We start from the raw sequence: 27,861 nt of genomic DNA, 5'->3' as shown, positions 1-27,861 counted from the left end.
ATTTGAAGACTCAAACAAGCCTGTCATGGTATCCGTGCCAAACTTAGGTGACACACAACACAACCTGAAATGATTCCCTGTAAACTGTCAGTGACCACTGGGAGTTCGGATTTGGCAGTGATGTCTGTATTTAGAGTTGAGTCCAGGGGGCTTTGGGGTAACATCTGTCAGAGGTGCTGGGTTGTGTCTTCTGAAGGCACATGGGTGTGAGAAGCAAGGTGCCTTTCAGTGAGACTTCAGGTAAGCTCTCCTAAAATACATAGTGCTGTGGAGGAATATTTGCTATAGTTTGAAACTGAGTACCTCAGATAACAAGGGCAACAGAGCTAGGTGGCACTTCAGTTTTCTAGTGGATTAGTTATTACAGGTACAAAGCATTTCACTATGTTTTCATTTTGTCTGCTCTTCAGATGTAAGGCAGTGTTGGAAGGTGGAAGGCTATGTTGGATATCTCTGTGCAGCATTGCACTTCTGATGTAGTATATGTGTGGTTTTTAAACCAATGTAAGTAGCAAGTGAACATGAAAGAAGGGGGATTCTGAGTATTTCATTCTTAGGAGAAGACTTAAGAAATATCTGTCAAGACAGACTTAATAGAAGATACCTGAAGTTCAGGTAGAAAAGTTTAAGACTTCCATTACCTGAAAGAAGAAGGATTCTTTACAGGTGTGGATTTCTTAGTTGGGTTTTGTTGTTTTTTTTTTTAAATAGCTTAAAAGCAAAATAAAGGTACACATTGGAATACCTAATTTTATATTAATTTAGATATACTTACCTGAAAACCCTAAATACTCTGTCAAGCAGTAAAGTCCAACCACATAACATTTTCTTAAACAAGTTTTATATATGTGTCTTAATTGAATTCTTAATGTAAGAGGTTTGACTGCTTTTGTAGTGCAAAATACTGGTTTCAGATGAGCAGAAAATACTTAACGCTCTGAAACAGAAGAACATCATAAAGGCATCTAACTCGAAGTTAACTTAGAGTGTGGCAAAGCAGTTGTGTGGCAGGAGAGAAAGTGCAGAAATTTCCATTTTTACAAATGAAACTAATGGAAGTTTTAAGCATTGTCCTGCTGTTTCTGTATTTAATGTTCTCCCCAGTATCTTCTAGTTAAGGAGTAGGGCAATGTGTGACATTTAGTATGTGTTTAATCTTTCTTTTGTTTTTAAACAGATCTTCTTCAGCTGGTAGCAGCTTTAAGAATTATGTGAGTAGAATGGTAGAAATAAAGGCAAATGAGAAGACAATGCAATGATGCTTTATACTTATATATCAGTTTTCTGTCATTTGGAAACTCAAGGGCTATTGCTTTTGGTTGCCAAATGTCAGGCTGATTGCTTTCCAGGTGAAGCTGTACTGTGCTGCTTTCAACTGATACTGCATGATTAAGGTAATAAGTAAGTGCCACTTAACTGGAACAGGCCTGATCAGAAGACATTCCAGGTAACTGATTTAAGCCAAACAATACTTAATTGCAATGACTGTTGCTTAATGGGGATGGTAATTATGTGCATTGGGGATACCTTGAAATGATTCATTGGTGGTTGGGTCTTTTGTGTCTCTCTCACTGTTGGCTCTTTTTCCTCTTATTCAAAATAGCTTTCAGTGACTTCATAAATAGCCGTGATTCATTCAGAAAGCAGATAAACCCAATTGCTGATGGTTGGCTTCTAGTAATTCTGTGCCAGACATTTAAAATCAGCTTGCTTAAAATCATGATGCCTCAAATGATTTTTAAAAACCTTTTTACTTGCTTTCAGGATTTTGAACTGTTGGGTTTGCTTTTTCTCTTCTCTGTGTGATCAGGTATGTTAGAAAGTTAAATAAGAAAGGACAGGTCACAATTTCTTGGCTTCTGGATCACGGCTGTCTCTACCATCATGAGACTTAACTAAATCATAGAAGTTGGTATGTTCTCTGCCTTTGGCACATCACTGACTTGGTTTAGTTCTGTCACATTTTCTTCCCAGCATTGCCTGTTTTCTTCTGCATGAGGCCACCTGATCTGTTACAAAATTCACTTTACAACTGAGGAACACCCCCTTCATAGTTAAAACTGGGCAAAGATGAAACGGGGTCCTTTTCCTACTTTTTCCTCAAACTTTGTCCTGCAAGTGCATGTTTATATCTTCAAAATTTAGCCTTGCTGTGCCTGTCTTCCCTGCTGCTTTATCATATATGGGATGCTGATGTTTTCAGCTTCCATTGCTTTATGTCTGTCCATTTTTCCTGTACAGATTTTCCACATTCCTACCCTGTAACTTTTGGCACAGACCCCCTTTGCAGATGAGTTTGCTCCTGATGCTAGTATCACAATTCGTTGTTAATTTCAGAAATCTCATACTTCCACAATTCAGATTTTTCTCTTGTTTACAGAGTGAATATGCTGGATTAACATAAGTACATGTGTGTCAGTTTAAAAGACTTAAAATGATTCTGTTTATTATTTCTAGAATACCTAATGCTTTTATGTTCTTTTTTTCGCCCCTCTTATATCTAGCACTTGACATGTGGGTAGATTTTGACAATGGCTCCTGCAGGAAGTGATTTTCAGTAACAGAAACATGTTTAAGACATTTTCATTATTTAATAAAGAAATGTTTCTCTTTTCAGCAAATCCACTGCATATATGAGAACAGGACAATATTTTTATCATGAACCTCAGAACCAGACTATATTACCTCTTTCAAAAATGAAAGGACAATCCAGGGTTCGCAGGATTACACCATCCTGTTCCTCCATTTCTCATTATCTCTCCCCATTAGGAGTATTCAAGGAGGAAACTGAGGGTGGCACATAAAAAAGGTGGCACAGGAGATTTTGTTGTCAAAACCAGAACAGAACATCTCCAGAGTGCCACAGTTGTCTCTGATCCAGCCACAAACTGTCTGCGCTTTCCATATACATGTTTATATGGAAGTTGAGAAGTTCTTTGGTATTGACTACCTAATGCATTAGCCAGTGCTTCACAGATTGAATAGTTAATGGGTGGGTTTTGTTTGTTTACCATATTTTTTTTCTTTCTCTCTGCATCTTCTAAATAGTAGACAGCATTTTCAAAATGTTTCTCACTTTTGGTGCCTTTATTATGCTTCCACCCCATATTGAGCTTCACTAAAGGGCCAGGTTTGCAGTGGGTAGAGAGGTGCTACTTTCAGGAAGTTTACGCTACCTTAAAGTGTCTAAAGGTTCGTTCCATTTACCTATAGAAATTAAAAATTAAGCCAAAACTGTTAAAATACACTTGAAGACCATTTAGTTCAGTAATTTTGATGTATTTAAAGCATATTAGTGAGATTTAGATCCTTTTTTTGTAAGGCGTTGTACTTTCTAGTATCATCTCTTTTAAGTCAAGGACTTGAGTGAAAAAAACCCCAAACAAGTAAATTAATAAATAAGAAAATCATAAATCTACCACTGTCCATGTAATAGCCAATTATTCTAGTTCTCTGATGTATAAAGAAATACACATTTTTATCACAGCATGACTTGCACTTCAGCACAACATAAATGCAATTCTTTAATCAGTAATTTCCACATGCATACACAAATCTTGAAGTAAAAACAATCATAAAACATAACTGAGTTAAATCTGTTTACCAGTCTATAGAACATACATAATATTTTTGTGAGTAGATGATTTTACAGTTTTTCCATTAAATGCTATACTTAATATTGCTTTTAAGGAGAGCAGTAATTGTAAATATTTTGAGTAAAACTAGGAATAATTACAACATTTCTCATTCAGTAACATCTTTTAATATAAAGGTCATAATTACTAGAAATTTAAATAGTAAAGTAGTTTGGCTTAAGTCAGCAGAAGTAATGAGTTCCAAATTTGATTAGGCCAGAGTACAGGTGATTTAGATAAAGCTGGCTGACTTCTGCTGAGGACCTATTCTTCTGTGTGTACTGAGAATATGAGTTCCTTTCACTTGTGGGTGCATCGTGGAGGTATTTGAATGAAATATTGTGGGGGTTTTTTTTAAGGCTTTCAGGCTAAAATGAAGTCTGTCCCTTACTGGTTGGAGTATCTGTTGAGGTTGGAAGTTAATCTGGCTCAGCCTGATGGGTATGGCTTCTGGTGTAAGGACAGAAGTGAGAAATGATGTAAGGATGCCTGCAATCACACAAAACTCTGTTACAAGCTGTGGTCTCATAGGAAATGCTTTCTTTGCTTAGCTGTCAGTATTTGTAAAGGGTCCTCTTGCCTCTTACCCAAAAAGAGGGTGCTTCCATCTCTGGCTTTTTCATCTTACACCTGGAGATTTGATGACTGGTTATGCAGGGCAGTGCTTGTGCCCATGGCTACAGGCCACTGAGGCTGCGGCAGGGGTACTGTTTGATCACTATGCGCTGTCTCTTGTCTTAGGATGCAGACAGGAGCACAGAGTCTTTCAGACTTCTGCTGTTGCTGATGAGATTGATCTGGGATCTGAAGCCTTTAATTTTTTCATAGCCTTCATAACCTTTCTGTTTTTATCCTTCCTTGGCATCTGTGTGGTTTGTGTAGTGTACTGTGGAGCTGGGATGTGGACAAAGAGAGTTACCATGACTTGACCAGCTGAGACTCCTTACTCAGAGGAGAGGTAACTGCATATCTTCATGGGGTGTGGGGAGGGAAGAACAGACAATTTAGTTGGCTTTCTGTGTTGGTTTAGCTTGTTTCTCCTGGGGGTTGTAGCTGAAGAGAGTCTTTCGAAAGCCATCTTATGTAAGAGAAAAGTGCCCTAGTGAAAAGTGGCCCTAGTAAGGATGTAAGAAAAGACATGGAGGGCCATGTGGAAAAAACACAAATGGGCCATTTGTAATGCTAGAAACACTACTACTGGATGCTGGTAGTGCTTTTGAAGTCATAAATTGATAATGCTATTAGTGTTAGACATCAGAACTGCTGCTGGTGTCCAACAAGAGGGGTGATTTTCCCACTGGGAGGGTGAGTCCTGCTCTCCCTGTGGAGAAAAGTGTATTAAAAACATAGAAACTGATGAATTATGTTGTGTGGTTTGTGTGGGGTTATTTTATATTTTTTTTCCCCTGAAAATACTAACATACATCTTATACAGTGCCTTTATTGTTGCATTTTAAATAGGTTCAAGTATGTAACCTAGAGCAAAATAGGAGAGTGTAGGTGACTAGTTTGTGTTAGGCACTAAGAGGGCATGTAGAAGGGCAGAAGGAAGAAGGGAAAGGGCACAGATGAAGGATTTGAGGTAGAGGTAGGTAAAGGCTAAATTAGAGCTGGCTTTCCATCAGTGATGTCACCGCTCAAGCAGGAGAATGCAAAAAGTGTCTTCTTCAAGGAAGAACACAGCTCTGCTTAGTGGTATTCCTCCTTATTGCTGCAGTAGCAGACTTAGTCATATGTGGTCACCCTATTACAACAGGCTATGTGCAAATGCCAAATACAAGATAGCATCTGTCTGATAGAGCTTACCCTGCAAATATAATAAAAGGTATGAGGGGTGAGTACAGTCAGGTGGGCAGCTGCAAGGAGACACTGAAAAAGTCACCTCTGAACTCTGTATGCACTAATGTACTGATCCTGCTATGAAAGCACAAAGGGCCGAAACCTCTTCTCCTGAGGACATGGTCTCTCTTGCAGCAGCTGTTTTCTCTTTGGCATAAGTGGGGTTGCCTAGGGAATGTGTCATAGTTGCACAAGCCTCTTTTAGAAGAGACACCTGATAAGGAGCATTATGAGAGAGCTGCCTGGACTGAATCAGCACCTACTTTTACCAGTGGTATGACCAAAGACTTGTCTCAACATAATGAATGCCTGTGTAAGGCAAGTGGAGTGAGAGGGATGTCACAGAACAACAGGTGAAATAATAGCTTGAGGTCTCTCTACTCCGAGAGAAGTATTGTGTCAGTGACTGCCGTAATGATTTGTTTGTGGTTATACAACATACTTTAGCTTCAGAGCAGTGAGTCAGAGCATTCCACAAACAGTGTGATTTTAGTGTAGTGTTTGCAACTTGAACTTACACTTCTATGTCCCTTTGAAACAATGGGCCTATTTTAACAGAAGGTGCCTTATATATGCCACCAGTTGTGTACTAAAGAAATTCCGTCTGGCTCCTGAGAGAGCAGTCTCTATTAAATCAGACACCAGAAGGTCACCCTGGGGTCATAAACTATGTTGCAAAGCATAAAGTCATTCCCACTTTTCAAAGTTTTGGGGTTTTGGATACAAACAAGTAACAAGGTAAGGGAGTCCATGTATTTGATTCCATTTCAGACTTCTGTAAACAAATAAACTGCAACCCCAGTTTGATGGTATACAAAAAAAACCTGTTGGCATGCACTTCTCTCTCTTCCCTCAAAGTCCCCTCTGATTAGGTACAAAGGTCTTGATTTTTGTTCCTGTTTATATCAGATAAACTCTGCATTATGAAGCTTATAATGTAGTGTTACACAAAGAACCAAGTTAATTTTGGGACATTTTGATACTAAAAAAGGGTGAACATATCTGGTGTCAAAACACATGACAGTCATTCATATTTGAGTAACTTTGTTTACCACTCAGGAGGTCAGTGCAGGCAGTTAGCAGTTGGTTGGGTGTACAAGTAAGTAGATCCTATGTGGCTAAATGACAGTGGCAGAGCATTGCAGATTTCACTGTAGTTTTGGTTTCCTGCTTTTATTAGAATATTCCATTCAAATCCCTTCACTTTGAGGATTTGTTGTATTATAATCCATATGTTTTGAAGTTACAGCAATGAGTATCTGTGAAAATCAGGTTTGAGCAAACCAAGTGAAGCGATGTGGAAAATGTAGAATCATTTTTAGATTCACAGACTTTATCAACTTACTGGAAAACTTTTTACTCCCAAGAATAAACACTATATAATGTCCAAGAAACATCAGTAGTGGAAGAGAATGGGGGAGTCAAGAGGATAAAAGTAGTTTTATCTGAATAAAAGATCTGTGCAAATGCTCAAGGAAGCCAGAAATGACGTTATATGGCAGGATTCATCTGTTCCAGCAAACATAAATGCTGTAGATGGAGTAGAAGCTGAATTGCTGTAGAAATTAATTTGTCCCACACAGAATAAGTTGAATAATTTACTAGAATAAACATGCAGGACCATGATGGGAAGCCATCTATTCAATGTATCTAAAGGAGACAAATAATGAAAGTAATCTCGTAACTTGCTCTTTGCAAGCAGAGGGGGAAGATATAAAAAGCTTGCTTGGGCTGTGTGCATGAGGATGGAGAGAAGCCGCTCTGCACACTGCCATCTTACTGAGCAGATATGGGTACTGAGGAAAAATGGATTCACCAGCTCACTCCTGACAAGACAGAGAAGTCCTGAGTGTTGCTCCTTGTATCAATGCATGTTTCTTGCCTCAGAAGAAGAACTGGAATCTTAAGCAATCTGTCCCTGAAGCAATGCATCCTTGTCTCTAAATTGGAGAGACATCAATTTGATAGGTGGACCACTCAGTGGATAGAGAACTGGCTGGATGGCTGCACACAAAGAGTTGTGGTCAATGGCTCATGTCTGGCTGGAGACCAGTAATGAGTGGTGTCCCTCAGGGATCTGTGTTGGGACCAGTCTTGTTTAACATCTTCGTCGCTGACATGGACAGTGGGATTGAGTGCGCCCTCAGCAAGTTTGCCGATGACACCAAGCTGTGTGGTTCGGTTGATACACTGGAGGGAAGGAATGCTATCCAGAGGGACCTTGACACACTTGTGAGGTGGGCTGATGCCAACATCATGAAATTTAACCATGACAAGTGCAAGGTCCTACACCTGAGTTGGAGCAATCCCAGGCACAGCTACAGGTTGGGCAGAGAAGAGATTCAGAGCAAGGACAGAGATGCAGAGAAGGACTTGGGGGTGCTGGTTGATGAGAAAATGAACATGAGCCGGCTTCAGTGTGCGCTTGCAGCCCAGAAAGCCAACCGTATCCTGGGCTGCATCAAAAGGAGTGTGACCAGCAGGTCGAAGGAGTTGATCCTGCCCCTTTATTCTGCTCTTGTGAGACCTCACCTGGAGTTTTGTGTGCAGTTCTGATGTCCTCAGCATAGAAAGGACATGGAACTGTTGGAACAAGTCCAGAGGAGGGCCAGATCAGGGGACTGGAGCACCTCCCATATGAAGATAGGCTGAGAAAGTTGGGGCTGTTGAGCCTGGAGAAGGCTGTGTGGAGACCTCCTAGCAGCCTTCCAGTGTCTGAAGGGGGCCTACAGGGATGGTGGGGATGGACTGTTCATTAGGGACTGTAGTGATAGGACAAGGGGTAATGGGTTAAAACTTAAACAAGGGAAGTTTTGATTGGATATGAGGAAGAAGTTTTCTACTGTGAGTGTGGTGAGGCACTAGAATGGGTTGCCCAAGGGAGGTGCGGATGTTCCACGCCTGACGGTGTTCAAGGCCAGATTGGACAGAGCCTTGGGTGATAGGTTTAGTGTGAGGTGTCCATGCCCATGGCAGGGTGGGTTGGAACTAGATGATATTAAGGTCCTTTCCAATCCTAACTATTCTATGATTCTATGATCTGTGTACCACTCCTTACACAGGACCCGTGATAGTTGTTTCTGGTTTCTGTATTATAGTCACAAAGCTATATGCTTCCTGCCAATGATATGGTGATGGAGTGTAATGATGAATTAGACTAATTTGCAAGGGAAAACATGTATGGTCTGATGTTATTTTCCTTTGCAGTGAAGTAATACAATGTCCCAGGTGTCCAGCAGGAGAAACCTGACATGGGGAGTGAACTTGCATAGGTATACGTGTACAAATGGTGAAATCAGGCCTTCACTTGCCATCCTGGCCAGAGCAGTGTGCAATATAGCTCCCGTGTTCACAGCCGGTGGAATCAGGGGACACAGGTATCAGCTTGCTGGAGAGCAGCAGGTCTGTTAGTGCTCTGTCAGTCTCCCTTTGACAGGCAAGCCCCAGGCTTCCCTGTGACACTCGTGTTGTGTTTGTTCCTGATGTTTGAGAGTAGTATAAGGCGAGATGGAAAGCTTTAACAGCTTAATGAGGTGCTCATCATAATAGTCAAGATCTGTTGAAATAAAACATAGTTGTTTTTTGCAAGCAGCTGGGTAAATGCAGCCTTAGTGCTAAATTAGAATTTTTATTGGATAAATAAAAATCACAAGAAAACGATTTAATCCTCTTTCATACATGAGAAGGAAGCAAAAAGGGGACAAATCCACTGTTTGCTTTTGGACATCTACTGCTGTTTCTGATGTCTTGGCTTTTGTCTACAGGGGGGGAAACTAGTGGTTTTCATTTGGCCTGTATGAGAAGATGCTTACGTCTTTTACAGATATTGAATGGTTAATCTCCATTGAGGCCAACTGAATCAGCGTGTAGTTAGGAAACTTTCTGGCTTCTTTTACTACAACCTTATGTCACATCAAGCACACATGCAGCTGTCCCTAGTTTTCCACAAAACATTATGGAAGTGTTACACTGGGTTCGCCTGTGCATGTAAAACATATCCTGTAAGATGAAAAGTTTTTGTGTTTTTGAACAGCTTTTCAGGCAGCTGAATTTGGTGAAATGTGTATACATGAGGTGGAATGCTTCTTTTGCAGTGTTAACCAGCAGTCTGGACAGAGCTGTTTGTGCTGCCTTAGTAGCCTGAGAAAAAAAAGAGGCGTCTCCATTGGGTGGCTGACTCAACCCTGATTCAGTGGATGCACTTGTTTAAATCCATTGCTTGTAGGTGGCTTGAAGTGACAGAAACTTTGTCTTTACTGGTGTGGTAGTAAATGGTTTCATCAGTGGGAAGTTGAACTGGGAACCGCTGTGACAGGTAAGCATGTTTGCCTTAAGACCCAGTATAACTGATGTGTTGGACATGACAACTGATTGTTACCACTATCTTACTGCATGCTACGAGCGTTGGCAGAAACACCCTCTGAAGCTACAGAAAGGTCTTTGCTAATTATTGCAGTCTGGTTTTATGACTTTGTAACATTTCCCACCATACCAGCTCATTTGGACTTGCATATGGACAGGTGAAGTAGTTTGTTGTAAGCTGGTGAAAGGGACACAAGTCTTCAGATGCTTGATTTCAGTGATGTAGTTGTGCACCTTTCTCTTTCTGCTTGTTTTGCTGCTGAAAGAGGAACAGCCAGATTTCTTCTGCTGCTGATGTCTATAAAATTTTGACTTGCAGAACAGCTTCTCTACCCACTGCTGGGAAATGAGTTCAGTGGGGTGGTTGATGGAGCAGCTGCTCCCTGTGCCTGGCCCAGCTGAGAAGATTATTCTGCTGTCAGTTGATTTGCCTTTCCTGCCTACCCAAAGTTCTTCCACTGTCCTCACATGGATCATCTTCTGGTGAATTTGCAAAGCCTTATACCTTGGATCCATTAGTGAAGCAGACTTTCTTGTGCACACTTAATTCATTGTGCTCTCATGAGAACAGTTTTGTGCTACCCAAGGCTTATGATTAGTCTGGCTTTTGAAGGCTGATTCAGCAGACATATCTCCTATAGCAGTCTCAAGTGCAGCAAGTATTATGCATATCTGCTGTATCAAATTCCATGGAGCTTGTGGGTGGTTTGGAAATAATGTAAGCTAAGCAATTTTTGAGCACAGCTTGTTTCTGTAGATGAAGGCACTATAGCTTCTACAAAGTGCAGCGTTTTTGTTTTTTTATTTTTTTTTTGGTCATGTACACTAACTGGGCTTAGAAGTGAGAAGCTTCAGTGAGAACTACTCTCTCTTTATGATATGGGTGGAGTGGGAGAACCCAGTAGAGGATAGTAGAGTTAGAAAGGCAGTGCCCTGACAGAGATGTACTGCCAGCTTTGCTAATTTACATGTGCGTGGATCTAGACATGTGTAATGATTCTATCCCGTATCACTAAGAGGCGCTGCGTACTGGAGACTTAATTCAGATTGGACTTTTAAGGTTTGTGTCGGGTTATACTGACCTTCTCAAAACCAAGCTGGTAGCCCTGGAGAAGAAATACCTGCAAATGGTTTCTTAATTTTAGTACAAGGAATGACGATATATTATTTTCCTTTTTGTAGGCTCAGTGGCTCTGCAAGAGAGTGCTTGCATTTTAATCCTAAGTGTGTGGTGCACCACTTATGAACAATCAATGCAAACTTTCTTTTTTAAGGTCAGGCTTGTAGTTTTAGAAGGGATACTGCTGCCATGTAGCTCTGTTTCTTCGCTAGCATTTATGCTGTTTATCGTGTCCGTTGCTGTCTTTATACTTTTGAAAAGAGAAAGCTTCATGGGTAGATAGCATGTTCTCTTCTGTGGGAGCAGGAATAGATTTGAAAAGTAGCCCTTCATGTGGATCCTACAAGCGAGTATCAGCGCTGGGAAAGGCACAGCTCACAACAGTACAACAGGGACTTGTTCTACAGCCTCCCTTGTGATCTGAACGCAATAAACAATACAGGGGAATGTAGCATGGTTCGTGAATCTTTGTAATTTTTTCTTACCTTACAAGTCAATTAGCTCCAAAGATGCTGGGTCCAAGGCAGCCTTTTGCAGGAGGAGGAATATAGCCTGGGTAGCGTTCCTGAAGGTGGAGGCATGCTGCCAGTTCGCAGGTCTGTGCAGATCTCCCTGTTGCTGCATCGTTAAATGCACTTATTTGCACGGACCACTTTGTGTTCCTTCAAAGAATCCGTGCTTGAGAGTTCTCCTTAACAATTCCCCGTGTTACCTGTGTGTCCAGCTGCAGATGTATCAGCCTTTCTGCTGAAAAACATAAAATCCGGAGGTAGTAGAGGGCGGAATTGCAATCTGGCTTATCCAGTTGGTTAGTAATGCTGCTCTGTAACCAGCTGATATTTCTTCACTGAGAAACAGTGGCTGCTGTTTGACTTCTTTGCTTTTTCTGATCATGACATCTGACACTACCACTGTCCTGTTTCCTGGCTGTGTCCTTTTGATGCTCTTAGAAAAATATTAGAAAAATCACTGAGTTTGATTCTCATACACACCATTTTTTTTGTGAATCTGACACCTCTCAGGAATGGTGGGCTTGTGAGAAGAGACTGTTCTTTAAGCACAGGGGAATGCCCATTGTGGCAGTACTATAAATGTGTCAATGGGCAGTTTTTAGGAGCAGCAGGGCAGTAATGCTCTGGTGGAACAACAGGTGATAAAGCACATGTTAAAGAGGAAGAACAGCTTAGCCTCCTAGGCTGAAAAAACAGAAGTGGTCCATATTTGAGAGATCAGAATTGTAGACTCGGTACCAAATGTAATGTTACAGGAATGGCCTGTGTAACATAGGAGCAGCGCTATGCTCTCTAACATATGCCCTGGTCCTAAAATCCATTGCCTCTTTGAATGCCAAAGGAGAATGTGCTGACAGAGGAATTATTTCAGTATGTACAACCGAGGCACTTTGGCAGTGTTATGAACAGTATTATTTGATACAGGAGATGACTGAACGAGCAGAGCAGCAGCTGGCAAGACAGTCCAGGAAAGGCTGAAATCTATGTCTGTTTGAAGGAGAGACAACTACTGTGTTGCACTGAAGACAGCTCAACCTTTTCCTGGTATGGCAAAAAAATTTGATGTAGACAGAGATCTTTACAATCTGAGCAAATAAATGCTTGGCAGTAGCATTATATGAACATAAACATCAAGTCATTGCAGAGATACTGCAATATACTATCCTAGATGCTTCTGAATGTGTTCTGTGTTTTGTTTGCTTTCTGTTTTGTTGAAAAAAAATCTCTCCACCTAAGTTTCTTAAGGATCTTACTCACTCTACAGATTAAGCTCTTTGTGAACTAAGCAAAGTGTATTGGCAGTGCCTAATTGCTGTATTAATTTTTAGGTGGTGGTGATTTCCACATTCTGATGATCAGACCTTGGTGATTTGAATCACTCTAGCCCAGGTGCCTCAGTTATCCAAAGGCCAGAGCACATCACTAAGGTTTGATGTGAAAAGACAAGTCTTCAAGTGTTGGTGTACTGGTTATACTCTAGGCACACAAATCTTTCCCTGCATTGGCAGATAAATGAACCTGGTGACCTGCTAGGTCTTTTCCATCTCTCTCTTACATGATTGTCCATGTTGAAGCCCTAGAGCATCACTGTTGTTGCCTCCTTGTGAGCCAGCTGGCCTCAGGGAAAGAATCTGTCAGTCAGTGACCTGGAGAGCTGGCCAACTGGCTGTGAGTTGTGTGCTGGCTCAGGAGACCCACTCCTTCATACTTTCATAGCCTGCAGAAAAGGCCTTTCTATTATCTGAACCTGTGATTGTTTGGAGATTGCTGGGCTTTGTGATGACCTGGGGTAATAGCCTTGTGCTTTATAGTGTTCTGCTGCCCTTTGAATTTGAAGTGTAGTGAGAGCAAAGTGTGGCAGTTCTTGAAATGGAGCCAGCCTGGGGCCTGTATGGAGATCTAAAGCAAGTGGGGTGCAGTTGGCATAGCTACTGTACTGCTGGACCAGTGTACCCCTTTGCAGCCTCTGCATCCAAGTTCTCCACAGTAACCTTAATCCTGCAGCAGAGAAAGGGGAAAGATTACTGTGGCATTACGGCTGGCACTCTGTCTGCAAGATGGGTCTTTCAGGCAGAAGGAGCATGTCTCCCTGTGTTGTCAACGTGCTGAGATTATGATAGTGTGAATTGGAAGTGAATTGGAAGTGTGAATTACTACTGTATGAATCTTTCTCCTTCACTCTAGGCCCAAAGTAACAGTGGCTTCTAGAACATTAGTGCAGTGGAGGAAGAAGCCTTTGAATTCAAAGTATTTTCCTTTTTTGTGTATATGTAGGCTTCCGGGAGTTACAGAGGAATGGATGAATGTGTGGAGAGAGGAATCCTCCTTAAAAAGATGAAGGAAAGAAACAATTAGGTTGGTTGAACGAGAGGATAGCAGAAGTAGGAGAACAAAGAGATGAAAAATGTCTGAAGACAGTGAAGAGATAAACAGGTATCTGGAAAAATGGCTGTATTCTTAAATATGTCTAGGAGTTTTGGGACCCTCCAGTCTCACTTTATTTCAGTTTATTTCAGGCAATCAAAGTCACTACTGGAAAGGCTTTTCGGATTTCTGAATCACTTCTGAAGGTCTTCAAAATTTTATTCTGGGTCTGACATACTAGGAAAAGATGCTTTTTGTCACTTAAACTATACAGGAAGCAGCTGTAAAGGTTTTCTGTATGCTACCTATATAGGATGCTGAGGGAAGTCAGATGAAAGTGCACGGACAGTATAGAGCCAGGTGGGATGTGATGTGCTTTACCACTTCCTGATCATGGGAGGAATAGTGTTGAGTTTTGGAGTGTTTCATCACAGGGGATAACAGACAAGTAGCTGTGCAGAGCCAGAATAAACATTTATATAGCCTTGTGCAAAGATCTTGGGATCTAATTTACAAATATTTATTTATTCTCCCCCCATTATGCCCCCTTGTCACCTTGCTGTGGTCAGTGTAAGATTTCTTCTGTCAACAGGTGCTTTGAGGATATGCTTCTGTGTCTTGTGAGCAGCAAAGCTCTTTGATATGTTTTATATGCCACAATAATATCTAGACTTGCACTGATATAAACTCACCCTTGGATGCTGAGTTCCTATTCCTGGAAAAACATAAAGTCAGCCTGTATCAGGTTATGTTAGTGCAAGACATGTCTTGGAATAGCTAATTCCTATGCACCACACTCTGCACTGCCCTGATATCTGGTGATTAAAGAGCATTCTTTAAAGTGGCACTAATATTGCGCATCTACTGGCAGAAGTTCTTAAAATCTGCACCGATTGTAGTTGTTCAGTAAAAAGGTAAGTATGCCCCTTAGGAGAGCTGCAAGGGAAAAGAGCTTATCTACACACACCTGAAACTGGAAGAGACAATTCACTGGAACTTAATTTGCTGCGTGTTGGAAAGACTAATGATGATTCTGCATTCCATTGGCAAAGAAATGAGGTAGATGGCAAAAAAAGCTCTTATTATAGTGCCTGTGTAGTAGAAATTTATGAGAAGCTTGTTCTGCTTTTGCAACCTGTGATGTCATTTCAGAATCTTGCCGTCAGGATTTTGAGGGAGAAAGCTGCAATACTGTAGCTAAAGAAGGAACGATGCCTGTACCAGATCTGACGATAACGTAATTTCTGTCACATCATATGCTAAATACTGCAAATGTACTGTTGCAGTAGATGAGAAATTTAATCCTGTTTGCAGTGTTTTCATAATAAAAATGGTTCAGTGTGGGAAAAGGAAGGAGAACCCCTAGGAGAAGCAGCTATTTCATAGTATGCTGATAAAGTGCTGTCAGTGAGGAAAGAATGAAATGACTTCTGTCGCAGCTTCTTCCAACAGCTCCTCCTGGTCAGTAGAACTTAGCTATGATGTTGATCAGAGGGTGCAGTAGGTAGAACATGTATGTCATTGACATGTATGATGGGGTGCTAGCTGAATTGGAGGGATTTGGAAGAGACTGTCCATTTCTGTAAAGCATACCTCTTGAGTAAGGGACACAGGGAAGAGCATAAAGGCTTTGACTAGAGCTTTTTATAGGCAGTAACTTGTTTCATCTGATAACCAATAGCAGAGGGCAGTAGTGAAAGGAGTGTAAGAACTGTAAAACCCATTCTGTAGGTTTTTAAACTGAAAAATTCTGTTCTTATTTCTTTACTATTATTTTATTTTTCACTGCTCCTCCCCTCCCCCCAGATGTGTTGGTCCAGTTGAACTTTTAACCCATGAGCACTTCTGACATAAACCTCAAAATCTCATCCTCTGGCAGTGAATGACACAGCTTGGCTACATTTTGTAAGAAGAAAGGGGAAACTTTCTTTCTGAGCCTTCCACCTGCTGACCTCAGTTTCTGTTGGAGGAAATGATGAAAAATCAGTCTTCATTTACTTCTTCACTTGTGATTTTGTAGACATCTATGGCATTTATCATAAACTCTCCAGTTATTTCTTTGCCAGGTTGAAGTTCCTTTATCTCTTCAGTCATTTTTCACATGGCAGCTGTTCCAGGCTTTTCATCAAGCTGGTTGTCCTTGTTTTTTGGTGGTGTTGTCTTTCCTGAGAAGCAGCAGCCATACCTGTGCACAGTGTTCAAAATGCAGATGAACCTCTCGTTTATGCTGTGGCATAATGTTTTTCTGTTTTTTTTCCTTTCTTAAAAATTTCCAAAATTGCACTTTCATGTTTGACTTGTGCTGAGCACGGAGTTTGACTTTCGTAAAGGTACTGTAACCCCCAAATTTGTCATGCGTGGTGTCAGCTAGTTCAGATCCCATCCAAGGGTATGTCATACAGCATTGTTTTAAGCAATTATTAAGAATGGATTTCATCTGTCATACTGTTGTGATACTGTTGGTCATCTGTAACTCTTGTCAAATAGTTTTTGGTTTTACTTGTTTGAATAATGTGGTGACGTCTTCAAACCCTTGACAGTTCACTTCAAAGTAAGGATCATTTCACCCTTTTCTTCTATCATTTGGTAGTAAGTTGGACAGTAACAGCTATGGATCTGGAGTAGCTCCCTGCCAGATTTCACTGAGTCCCTGCTTTGAAAAAACTAATCTTTCTTCCATTTAATTTCCCCCCTGTTTCTCTATCAGGTCACTTCCAGTCTTCACCCACAGCAGTGTGAATGGGGGAATTTTCTTGAATTCAAGTAGACTTTATCATAGTGATCTTTCATGCCTGTGTGCTCAGCTATTTCTTTAGAGAACTCTAGTGTGTAAGAGGCACATTTCCTTCTACAAAAGCTGCGTCAATCTTACTGCAGAAAGAGAGGTCATTAGATTGTTGGCCGTAAGGGGCATTCAAAAGCTGCAAATTCAAAGGCAATTAAAAACTAAGGCTCACCAAAACCTAGTTGTGAAACTGAATTTGTGACTTTTTTTGTTACAAAGCTGTGGCTTTAAGAAATGCATCAAATCTTGGAGCATTTGACAACAGGGACTCTCAGTTAATTTCACATGCTTATCTTAAAATGGTTTGGTTTGTGATTTAGTGGAAAACATGCTTCTTCTGCAGACTTCATTTGGATGCCAAGTCCAAAATCCCAGAACCAGGCCGAATTCTAGTTGTTCAGCCTTCCAGCAGAAGCAGTAGTTACATTAGATTACACTTGCATAACTTCCATGTATCTGAGAGGATTTTTGCCAAAAGACTGCATTGCCGAAATAGCTTTACACCAGAGGGCAGAGGCAGCATAGACCCTCCTGAATCTGCTGCAGCAGATGATGATATGTGATCATCAATACATTATTTTTTCTTTTCCTGCCATAATGTTGCAACTGCAAGAGCTGTGTGGGATTACTTGTAAAGTCTGTGTCTGTTCAGCTGTTAGAGAAGTGGTGGTGTGGTTTCTCCATGTTGTTTTTAAGTTGTTCTGGGGGAACCACTGTGAGAAACAAGAAACTTTACACAATCTGTGGATTTTCTGTTTCTAAACCTTTTCTCTCTCAAATGCTCATGAAGTTTTACAAATGAACAGGACTGAGAGATAGATCAGAATCTACTTCAAGATGATTTTTAGCTGCCTGGCTGTGTTTGTTGGACTGCTGACCTGGAGGCCAAAGACCTCCAGTAGCCATTTGAGTTGTCTGCCCCTGTGGATGGAACAACTGATACTGGTGTATGACTGGTGTGCAGCAAAAATTGTTTTATGAGAAACTACTGCACAGTGAAAAGCAATCCTATGGAAATGTGTTCTGTTGTAGCAGAGCAGCAATTAAGTCCTGTCTCTCCCCACTGGGAGATGACTAATATTTAGGTTATTGCCAAACTTTTAATGCAAAATAAAAAGTGAACCCATTCCAAGAGGCTGAGGCTCTGATGAGCTTCCTCATTAAATTTAACTTTTTTTTTTTTCTTTTAATATATATAGAGAGGAAGCTGTTTTAATTATTTCTGTACCTGGAACTAAAAGCAGTGCCATGGGGCTACTGTAGCATTTGGAGTGGAGATGTATTCAGCATTTCTGGCATTCCAATGTATTGGCATGTGACTGGCCATGCTGTGTATCAGGGCTGTGCTGGAGGAGAGGTGGCTGACTGGGTGGGTTGAGGAGTCATTATGCAAGCTAACTTGCTTCTGTGTCATTTTGTCAATAGAGGTGTTACAAAAATCAGTAGTAAGCTATTTGGGAACTGGGGCTTTGCCAGATGAGAAGAATTAACTGCTTCTTGAATATCAGCAGTAGAAATCAGGTCATCTGAGGAGTCAGCCATGTGCTCAGAAATAGATGGTAACAGTAGTTTTACTTAATAAGAGAGTTTAAGATGATTGTGAAGAAGACTGTGGGAGGGAACATACTTCTTGCAAATGTACAGAAAGGATTAATAAATGTTTTTTAGGGAACAAATTGTCTGCCTGCTCTATTTTAAGCATAGGAATGTTCTTTGCTACCTGAATCATTCCCCTTTTAACTTCTTTATTTTATACAACAAGGTTTTTCTATTATTTATCTCCTCTGGGTACATCTGAAGCACCCCACTGGTGTGCTCAACTTTTGAATCATAGAATCAAGTAAGGTGGAAAAGACCTTTAAAGGTCTTTGAAGAGGTATATCAATTAGTGATACTGCTTCCGGTTTATAGAGAGCAGTATTATGTTCCAAATCATACTGAAACTTGGGATCTTGTTTAAGAAAATTAAATGGGAAATTAATTAATTGTTCTTTAGGGACTCATCTCCTGGGAATAATGCAGAAATAGAAAAAAAGGTATGATTTCCCATAGCAGTGGCAGAACAAAATGGTAAGGTACCTATGCGAGTTGTGGTTTGATATTGGAGGGAGGCTGCAACAGGACAGTAAGGTTTAGGTATATAGAAATTGTGGAAAAAAAACGTTGGGCACACTGTGTTCTGTTTGTCAGCAGTCAAAAGCCTTTTTAATGGCTACATCTTCAGAGTGGTCTGCTTTGTGGTCCAGCAGCAAGTGCAGTGACTGCTGTTGCTTGCATTTTTCACCACTGAGCCTTTCTGCTTTTCTCTGCTGCAGTGTCCATGTTCCTATTTTATCTGTGATCACGTTCACTATTATGAACTGGTTTGTGATAACTGGTGTAGAACAAGAAATGTTTTAAGCATTATTGTATTTTGCAGAAGGCCTGAGGGATGTAAAAAGCCCCAGAAAGAGGCAAGAGAAATGTTGAGAAGTTTAACGCAAACATGTATATTTGTACGTGTACTTTGTAGAATGTCTGTGCCATTCTCTTTGATTTTGTTTGAATAGGTAATTCTGTAATTCTTGTAAAGAGGTAGTTAGAAGTATCAGTGTGAGCTTTGGAAATGTTCATGACCTGTAATCACATCTGGTGAGAAAGTGTTTTTCTTCATAAATTCATAGGCATGCAGAAGCCAGACCTTTCCTTCTGGAAGAAAGGATGAACTTTACACAGCTTCACTGTATTTCTTCCTTTCAAGAACATATTTGGCCAGGTCTTAAAAGAGCTCAGCTCCCACTTGGGCACCTAAATTAAATGGCTGGATTTGCAAAAGTGTTTAGCATCCAGCAGCTACTTTTATTCCCACATATGTACCCAAACGGGAGATGAGTTGTTTTGACAGTGTGGCCCATTATTTGTCAGGTTGGTTGTGATTAAGACTCTGAGCGTTCCATGCGCACTCTGTTAAAATACTCATAGAGCAGGCAACCTTATGGGGCCATTTATAAAGCTGTGCTGCTGAACCACTAAAAATCTACCTGAGTCCTTTTCCCCCCATCCTTACACTGTTAGTGAGGCACAACTGCATGACAGGCACTAAAACTTTCGTTTAGCAAAGTCTTTGGTTTTCAGAAATCTGCAGCACGGTGGCTAAGGTGGCCAGCTGTCAGAATTGTGCAGGTGAAACTTGTACCTAAAGGTAAAGAAGAGAGCTGAGCCTTTTCCTTTCCTTCACTGTTATGTGGGTTTGGAGACTTTATGGGGAAGATCTAGAAATGTGCTTAATCACCTGCATAGGGATGTGTTTTCAGTAAGTTGAATACTGATATCCTGGCTTTTAAATTGGGAAAATTGGCGTTTGTTGCTTAAGTGTACCCCCTGCTTACGGGTCCTGTGAATCTGTGCTCTGAGCAATCTGTTATTCTGGGACTCTGCATTGCCCAAGCCTTAACTGAGCTTATGTAAGTATTCTAAACTCATGGTAGCTGAGATCCTCCCAGACATGCATGCATGTGTATTTATGATGTGTCTGTTTTCTTGGTGTGGACAGAATAGATTCATATCATGAGTCAAATATCTCTTCATGGTGCACTGAAACATTTGCTGACATATCTAAACTGCTGCTCACTTGTGGAGGCAGTTTAATTATATCCACATACTGATTACACCAGGAGGATATATAGGACTTTACAGTTCAGAATTAGCCTGATTGTCTCTGCGGAGGGTGGCAAGGTGCTGTAGAATTCAGTGTGAATCTCTTTGATTTCAGGCCACTGTCCAAATTAGTGTTATTTTTTTACTTTTTGTTTCTTTAATTCTTTCTGGCTGCTGTGGTGGCCTCCAGGAGATTCATTCATAATCAGAGTTCATCCTATTAGGGCCTTTACAGACACTTAAGTGCTGAGCTATTCACCTTTACAGTCAGTGGGAAGACTCAGTGTTTCGCATTTTTCATTAGAAGTGGATCAGATGCTTACTGACAGAAAGAGCTCTTTTGAGAGGTTGCAGTTATGGATAGAAGTAGAGCTGGGGAAGCAGCAGTAAGGAATTCCGTGGAGGGGCTGTGCAATATGTTAAAGAGTGTGTACGATGTAAGGGGCTATTGTCTCTCTTGAGGGGACGTAGGAAGTGAGTGTGCCAGCATCCGTACAACACGTGTTGTCTTAAAACTGTTCCAGCATACTCGACTTAGTGCTGCACTGAAAGAGAAAATACCACTACTCAAAGCATGTATGGTTTAGATCATCATAGAGCTGCCTGGTGGGATAACATTGGAGAGAGAGAAATACATGCGTGCAAGCTAGCTTTTTAACAGTGTGAGTGTTTATGGCAAGGTTGTCTTACTTAATTACTAGCTGTGGAACTGCTGTGAGCATCATACTATACCTCAGCTAGAATACGTAGTTGAAAGTCAGTATTGATCATTACCTGATAGGTAATGCCTGAGGAAACTAAACATTATTGCTGTTATGAATTGAGGGTTTTTTACTGGTTTTGGTTTTCCATTTTACTGAATAGCTGCTGACAACACCCTCTGAGTCTTGAAGATGGATTACAGTGGTTGACACAGGACAATTTTATGGCTTTGTTGTGTATGTATGTTTTGGAAGACTGCATGAATGTCTACTGCATTAATTGTTTATTGAAAAAAAAAAATGAAGTGTAATAGGAAATTTTACCTTATGTTGCAACTTAACTAGTGGTGCACTATTGGAATCTCTCTCCAGATAGAAAAAAAGTAATTTAAACTATTTTTAATTGTTTTTAGCAATCAGTTGTCTGTGGCTCTCAGTGATAGTCACATGAAATGTGCATGGCATCAAAAGCTTTATATGAAAATAAAGCATTTTAATGCTGTGATTTCATTTTTTGTAGTTCTGTAACTATTTTTTCCTTAAGTATTGTCCACTTAGTTTATCAGACTTTTAAAATTTGTTTCTGGAAGTTACTTATCTCTGTTCTGCAGTTTTAAAACTGCAAGTGATACCATACGTTAAAATTTGGCTGTTTATTATATATCCTAATTTTCAGTGAAAGGATTACTCACAAAACAGAGATAAGGAAAAAATGGAAGAACATGATGATTTGCTTCCAGATGTGAATTCTTTTTCCCCTCAAGGTATAGGTGTGAAATGACAGATACTCAGCTGAGCAGTGGATAAAAAGGTCTTAATATTAAAAACAAAATGTGATGGGAAATATACTTTACAAGCAGTCTTTGGATACTTGCCCTTGCTTTCATTTACCACCTTGAATTAATATTTAAACTTAATAAGATCTGCAAGGGAGTTGTGTAGCGATTTTCATTTGTCTTCATGTACTGTAGTGCTGCTATATAGAAAGCTGTATGAATGTTTATAAAAGGCAATTTTGTCAAGAACTATTGTATAATATAAATCTGCATTAATTATTGCCCTTGTTAAAAGTGTAGCAATAAAACATCATAAATCTCTGTCTGTTTGTTTGTATATCTATTAGATAACTGGTAACTACGGCTAGGTTGCTCTGTGCATGTGAAACGAAAAAACAAAGTACAAACGCAGCTTTATTACTAAGTAAAGGACGGTGGGAGACTTAGATGCACTACTGTGTATAAAAGGCTTTGCTCCCTCTACTAAAGAAGAGCAATTTCATGATGTTTGTTGGTGTGGTCCAGCTATTGCATAGTAGCTCCAGCTAGCCGTAGTACACATAATCATGAGATATCTCTCATAATCTCTATTATCATAACACATTTTTTCTTCCACAAGAGAAATTAGATGCATAGTGCTCTGTGGCTCACGATCTTGCCATCTTAAAGTGATGCTTAGTATTTGAGTGATGGTTGAATCACCTATTTTATACTTAAGTACATAATCCCAAGAAGGTTTAAATCAATGTGTTAATTGGTAAGTGATACTGTAATTATATGTATAATCATGGAAATTTGGAATCCAGATTATTTACTTGCTCTCAGGAAATTAATCTACAGAGGTCATATGTTAGATTGCTTGTTTATTAAGTGGAACCCCTGTAGTCACAAAGCACTGATTGGCTATAAGCTGAATGAAGCATTCTTAGAGCTGTATCCAGCAGGTGTCAACAGTTCAAATCTTTGAGTGCATATCGATCCAGATTCAAACAGTTCATTAATCTAAGCACACATTATATAGATTTTTCAATGCAGTTTTGGAAGAGTTGAAAAATTGTATTGAATGATGGGAGATGATATTCAAATTACGGTTTTATGGCGAATCTCCCTTGTGCTTGTGACATACTTGGATGGGGTTGGGTGCTAAAACTGTGTCTTGGATTTTTATGTTCTGGCTTGAGAGTAGCTTTGGTGGGTGAAGTAGTCTTTCTTTGCTGACAATCCAGACCATCTCTTTTTCTAACATTGGGTTTGTCACATCGCTTGCACAGAAATAATGTTGGTACCACTTCAGAGTCTCAGAGACATCGAGATACGCTTTCTTTTATTTCTTCTCCTTGGTCTTGATCCTGCAATCCTCTGGCAAGGCCATTCGTCACAGGTTTAAATGGGGCAGCTGTAGTGAAATCATCTAAACAGCTCTAACTTTTAAAGCTAAAGCATGTGCTTAGGTGCTTTGTTTCATGGGGAAAAGCACCATGGAGAGCCTGCTGAGTGAAGCAGTCAAAAGTATTTGGCTGGATTTTCCCTTGTCCACACCAGTGTACCTGAGTGAGAACAGAGATCAGATGCTCATCCACATCACTTGTCAAATACTTTATTCTCGCCTATGAGGTTAGTAAGAGACATGGTGTTTCCCTTTCTGTGATGAATTCTGACAGAGCTCTATCAGTTGGTACGTCTGTAGGCTTTTAGTTTGGCAATTGTAAGATTTTGCGCTCTTTCTCTTCTCTGCTAATTGCTAGGATCTTTGTTGAAGTGCAGAACAAAGAAAAGAAAGAGAAAGGAGATGTTTCTGCTGTTACTAGTGAGACAGAAAAGGGAAGATGGTTCAATTTTAGGGGAAAAAATGCAGTATATAGAAACATCAAGGTTTTCAAGGAATTATTATATTTTTCCCTTACTGTAATGATCAAGGTAAAGATACTCTTCAGTCCTGCTGACTGATTTTGATGAGGTTGCTGTAATACCCAGTACCATGTATTAGCATAGCAGGAATGTCTGTTTAATCATTTACAAATGATAGGAGTGTTCTATTCTTTCATTTTTCTGATTCCTGGCAGTTCTCAGATTTTTTCTGGAGTGATATTACGGAAGTTATGGTACCTCTCTGAGACACTTGCAATTCATACAGTATGAATTGCAAAGCTGCAAAGAAGGTAACAATTGTGCAATAGTAGATCTAATGCAGTAAAGATACTGCACAGAATCTGACCCAGTTATCTGACACCAGTTATACTGATGCTGCTACTGTTATTTCCTGATACTAGCAGCTAACTTTACACTATAATTAATTTACTGAAGTATAGCTTGCATTGTGCAGCTTGCGTATCTAATAAAAATACAAAATGGCAATAAAGCTTATAAAATAATGGATAGGAAATTTTCAGAAGAGTTGACATCCCTGTCAAGATAATGCGATAGAATTTCGTACATCTGCAGTAGGACACAAAATTAATTACCAAAGAATCTGACATTGCTAGTCCTTTTTATTCATTTCTATGATATCTTCAGTGCTCTGGAAAAAAAAAATCAAAGCAGAATTTAAAACTGTTCACAGAATGGCAGGTTTTCATCTAGAAATGTTAATGTATGTTAAACTTTAATTAAAAAGAATGCATATCATATCTTAACCTTTTTTTTTAATGTAGCGTAATTATCTATGGTACAGATCCCATTCAAAGGTATATTATTTTATCGAAAGCTTCTGTTTTAATGGAAAGGATTTCTGTTTTTCAGCAAGTTTTTGTCCTCTTGTAATTTTGGTGAGCCAGGCATACACACAATGGTGCAATCTGCAGCCTTCCGTGAAGTCCAAGCATGTAATTCAGTCACAAAGATTGGTGACATTTCCAACTGAAATATAGATTGAGCACTTCATACAAATATAAAATACCAAGGTCCCTTTGTAACATTTATGTTTTTAAAGACACTTTATCCAGGGAGCATGGGGAAGTGCAAATTGCAGAGCTCAAAGACCCGTGTTTGCATGCAGGCCGCCTCGACGGTGCCTCTCCTGCTTTCTGGGGATGCTTTTCTTCTTTTGTCCACACCGTGAGCCACTCGGGAGTCAGGAGCAGCAGTTCCTAGGTGCAGCACTTGTGTGCGGAGGATAGGCGCTGGGTTCCAGATGTGCTGGGTGGGCGCGCAGCTGGGTGCGGAGCACTAGGTGTCACTGTGCCTCTACCGCGGAGTGCCCACCAAGGCATTTTTTGGGCCGCGAGTGTAACGTAGCTATAGGTGGCAAGGGTTTGTAGATTTAGTTTGTACAGTGGCACTTTAAATCATATAGTCATGAACTTTGAGAAGAACAGCAGCTCGATTACTAAGCGTTTTCTCGTGTTATTGAAACATCAAGCATACAATTGAGAGGCAGGCATCAGCAAGCCAATTTTAGCTGGATTGGTGTGAGCCAACTGTGGTTTGCTATTTTTGAACCCCTGAAACCTTAACACACAGGAAAGAAGACAGATTGCTAATCTGCATTTTATTTATCAGTTAAGGGATGCCTTTATTTTGTAGCCACTTGCTGGAAGAACTGGATGACAATTTTACTAGAACTTCACAGATAAGGTGGGTCAGGTAGCATATGCTGTAATTGCTCTCTCCAGCCACACACTGAAACTCTTTTCTCTTAAAACAACTGAATATAGGTTTGGCTGTTATTTAAGCTGAAACTAACTGCCGAAGGTAAGAAATAAAGGCAGAAACACAGGGCCAGCAGTGGCAATATGCTTTTATGCCAGCATTTAGACCAGAATTTATTTGAAAATAAGTACCAGTGACAAAAGTGAGTGCAGAAGTTGGCCATTGGTGCTGCATGTATTAAGGTAAAAGCTTAGGAATAGCTTCGATGACTTATACAGTCTGTCTTCTTACAGATGCTTCTCTGTCTGTTTATTTAGAAAGTATTTTTTTCAGCTTTGCCCTTCCTTCCATCAGGAGAGGATTTCTGCTGGAAGGGAGTTCTTCAGTCTGGAAATAAAGATGTAGCTCATAACATCCAGTGGCTAGTAGCTGGAGTTAGAAAACTGGTATTTTTACAGTTTATCAGCAAATCTAATTCCTTCATCACGCCGCAACTCCTGTGTCAGCTGACATCCCTAAATCAAGACAAAATCTTTTTCTGAAAGATACCCTGCAAGTAACTTGGGCTTTGTATAGGTATTATGAGGTGAGTTTTTGTGGACTCTCTGTTACATGAGACCTAAGGCTTTGAATTATTCGTGCAACTTCACTGTCAGATAATCTTAGATGGATGTGCGACCTCTGTTCGTTTCCTGTGCTTTCGAGTAGAAGATCTCAGATTCTATCCTGACAGGACGGAAGCGGGTGAAAGTCAACTTTTAGACATGTTAGATAAATAAATCATTTTAATGGTGTTTGTCTGCAGGAGAGTAATATTTCATAAATAAAATCTGGTTTCTTGTTTATTGCCCCAATGTTTTTTGTACAACAACTGCTTCATTTGCAAAGCACATTTTTTGTAATGTTGAATTTGGGAAATGAAATTGGAGTTTATTCTTTCCAACATTTCTTCCCAGTGAGTATGGTTGTTGAGCAGGCAGATGCATTCAACCCACTGTGGGCTTGCACAGGGGTAATTGATTCTGGATTAACAAGCAGTTCTGGTGACGACATAAAAGTTGAAATGAATTGAATTCACTTGGGTAAGCTTTTCAGAGCTCGGAGGAGCAAAAGGAAAGTGAAAACATTTTATCGTTAATATCACATGACTGGATAGTCACAGGGCTGTGGTAATGTAACTCCTCTGTAGAAGCGCATCTTCAAGCAGTATGGATGTGGCTGACAAAACTTAGTTAATGAAAAGCACACGTTATGCAGCTCAGCAGGTCTCCGTTTGACAGTGCATTGCTGCAGGGATCCTGTTACAAGCTAGAAGGGTGATTCCATACCAAAATCACAGGTAAAACACTTATGATGACTTTAACTTCAAAGCCACAGATAAGCTGTTACTGTTGCACAGTCATACTTTGCACGATGCTGCGGTTTAATGACCTGATTCTCTCTTATCCCTTCATAGAGAACTGCAGGTTTGTGCTAATACTGGATGCAAAGAATGAGATTTTTAGAAGAGTATGCCTTGGACCTCAATTCTGGGTGCTGACTTCAAAGCTGGTGAAGAGCAGACTTCAATTTAAAAGGGTCAGAGGTGTTACAATTTTCTGCCCTGTCTCTTTTAAATAGATAAATTTTGTTGCAGTAGTTTTAAGTACTGTAAATCAGGATAGGGTTGTTAAAGGAGCCTGGGTCCTGCAGAAGCTTTTCTTCTCTTTTGGGGCTGGACTTAGAAAAGTAGAAGGGAATGTCTGTGTGGTTTCCTTCAGCCTGCAGTGGATGCTTTGACATCAGCAAATTCTGGGTTCAGACTCGCTCACTCAAGGTTTTCTTTCCTATTTGGAGACCTAAGGGTCAGAAGGCAAGAGGGAGTGTAGTGTTCCGAGTATGGGGAATAAACCACTGCTGCTACTGATGTGTTGCAAAAGTGTCTAGGAACCACCGAGCTGTGAGATAACAATCCAGAGAGCAACTTCACCCAAATGCTTCCATTTTATTTAATGTTTATTTAAATAGTGAAACTCTTTTGATTGTTAAATTAGCATTAAAGCAGTCTGGAAACTGGTTTACAGTCTCTGGAAAGCAGCCACACATCATCAGTGTCATAAATTATGTCCTTTTTTACCAAGATACTGGCTGCCAGCTGAAAGGTTAGAAATAACTTATTTTATTTTCAAATGCAATTTGCAGTTTATCCACAGAGAGAAGTGAGCAAAATGGATGCAGCTGTCTTTTAGATTAACCCCACAGAGTTGTCAGGCTTGGAGTTCCCAGAGAACTGCAATGTATTCAGTGTTATCCCTGCAACACCCGAGAGGTTGGGGTGGAGGTATGTGTGCTTGTGTCAGCAGGAAGCCCAGGCTGTCATTATAACATATACCCCCAGAAGAAGGCAATGCAGTAACTCTCAGGACATCAGTTCAGCAGTAAAATGGTGTGTTTAGGTCATGCAGACATAGATTGATGTAAGGGGGGGGGGGGGAGGGGCTCATGATTTTTAAAGCTTTTTTTACTGTTGATGAGCAACATCAAATTTTATTTGTCTGGTTAAG

General features: G+C 40.2%; 1 protein-coding gene across 3 annotated transcripts in view; it reads left to right on the top strand.

The window, feature by feature from the left end:
• PPARGC1A (PPARG coactivator 1 alpha) overlaps positions 1-27,861 on the top strand; it is a 369,556-nt gene that overhangs the window by 15,717 nt on the left and 325,978 nt on the right. The window lies entirely within an intron of this gene.

Source organism: Neopsephotus bourkii, unplaced genomic scaffold, assembly GCF_033783945.1.
Source record: "Neopsephotus bourkii isolate Nb327-2 ecotype Australia unplaced genomic scaffold, CSIRO-AGI_Nbou_v1 NB_1780, whole genome shotgun sequence".
NCBI classification, from domain to species: Eukaryota; Metazoa; Chordata; class Aves; order Psittaciformes; family Psittacidae; genus Neopsephotus; species Neopsephotus bourkii.
Note: the sequence above shows the minus strand (reverse complement) of the source record. Positions and strands in the feature narration are given on the sequence as shown.